The following is a 1912-nucleotide window of genomic DNA, read 5'->3' as shown; positions in this document are numbered from 1 at the left end:
ACGGTCCTTGGAACCGCAGTATCTTCTGCTCACTAGTTTACAAGAACCCCGTGGCTGGCCTCAGCCTGTGTCAGGAAGATGAACTGCCCTTGTGACTTTCTGCCCAGAAATCCTCAGTCCTACCTCCTCAGCTCTGTCAGTTTTCTCATCATGGAGATGCAATTTTCTTCAAGGTGGTAATGTCTCTGCTAGTTCCTCAGGGGAGAGTAATTAATTTTTGAAGCCTTTGCCAAAGGGAAACCAAACACTTAACTTTTTCCTGTTGTCCCTAATGTCAGTGAATGGCATTTTTGACAAGGGCTAGAAATCATCTAGGGTCCCTGGTGGCATTGCGGTTACTCATTGGGCTGCAATACTCATGGTCAGAGGTTCAAAATCCCCAACTGCTCCTCAGAAGACATATGGGGCTTTCTATTCCATTAAGGAGTTACAGTTTCAGAGACTCACTGAGGCAGTTTAACTCTACCTTAGAGGATCACTATGAGTTAACATCAAGTTGATGGCAATGAGTTTGAGAAATCATCTTCCAAAAGGAAAAACAAAACAGACAGTTGCCTTTAAGTGGGTTTCAACTCTTGGCCACTCAAGGTGTGCAGAGTAGACCTACTTAATTGGGGTTTCAAGGCTGTGACTTCTCAGAAGCAGATCTTCAGCCCTCTTTGAGATGTTCATGAGTGGGTGCGAACCATCAACCTTTCAGCTAGTAGTCAAGCACTTAACCATTTCACTACTCAAACAGAAACCAACTGCCATGAAGTCAATTCTGACTCACAGTGACCCTATGGGAGAGAGTAGAACTGTTCCTAGGGTTTCTGAAGGTGAAATTCTCTTGAGAAGGCAATATCCTCAACTGTCTCCCTCTGTACACCCAGGGACTCCTAAAATCATCTATAATGATGGGGTAATCATCAGCCTGGAGTCTATTTCTTTCCCCCCCACAAATATTCATTGGTTTGGTAAAATATTTAGGCACAATATCATTTATAAATAATAATCACTAACTATTGGTCCCATGTGAAAAATATAGACACTGTTATTATCCATTTAAAAGAAGAGGGTGCAGAAGCTGTAAGAGTTGGAGTTATTTATCCAAGGTAACTGTGGGTAGGTGACAGAACTGAACTTTAAAACCACTATGTCTTCATCTACAACTCAAGCAGTGTTCTTATAATATAGGAACTGAATTACTAGAGAAAGGAATTGTAGTATAAAAACTATAAAGTAAGTACAGAAAGAAATAAAAGATCCTCACAACAGAGAAAAAATTAAAGTTATCAATTTACTTGAAACTACAAAAACCCATGCAAACAGTAATAATAATAATAAAAACAACAATGATGCATCACATTGAGAAAATCCTCTGCAAAAATACTAAAGAGTAAACATGTCACTTTGAAGGCTAAGGGAAACCAGTCTGCACTAAGGTATTGTCAGTTACCTCATTTTCATTTGAAATCTGGGCAATGAATCAGAAAAACTGAAGAAGTGATTTCTTTGGATTATGGTGTTGATGAAGAATATTAAATAGACCATGGACTGCCAGAACAAAAGACAAACCTGTCTTGGTAGAAGTCCTCATTATATTCCTTAGATCGCAAGACACCCTCACACAGTTTGGACATGTGATCAAGTGGAACCAGTCCTTAGAAAAGGACATCATGTCTGGCTAATCAGGGGTCAGTGAAAAAGAGGAAGATCCTCAGCTATGGGCTCACAATAGCAACTGCTGTGTGGAAGGCGCAAAACTAAAGAGTTTGTTTCTTGCTCTCTTTTCTTTTATCCTCCCTTCCTCCCTCCTTCTTCCTTTCCTTCCTTTATTTGTTCCTTAAAAAAATATTTTGGATGGCTGCTGTAAGTCAGAACAGGCTTGATGGCAATTTATCTATCTAAGGCCTAGGTCAGTAATCATAAG

Source organism: Echinops telfairi, unplaced genomic scaffold (assembly GCF_000313985.2).
Source record: "Echinops telfairi isolate 266 unplaced genomic scaffold, ASM31398v2 ScPeMD7_60;HRSCAF=208, whole genome shotgun sequence".
Classification (NCBI taxonomy): Eukaryota; Metazoa; Chordata; class Mammalia; order Afrosoricida; family Tenrecidae; genus Echinops; species Echinops telfairi.
Note: the sequence above shows the minus strand (reverse complement) of the source record.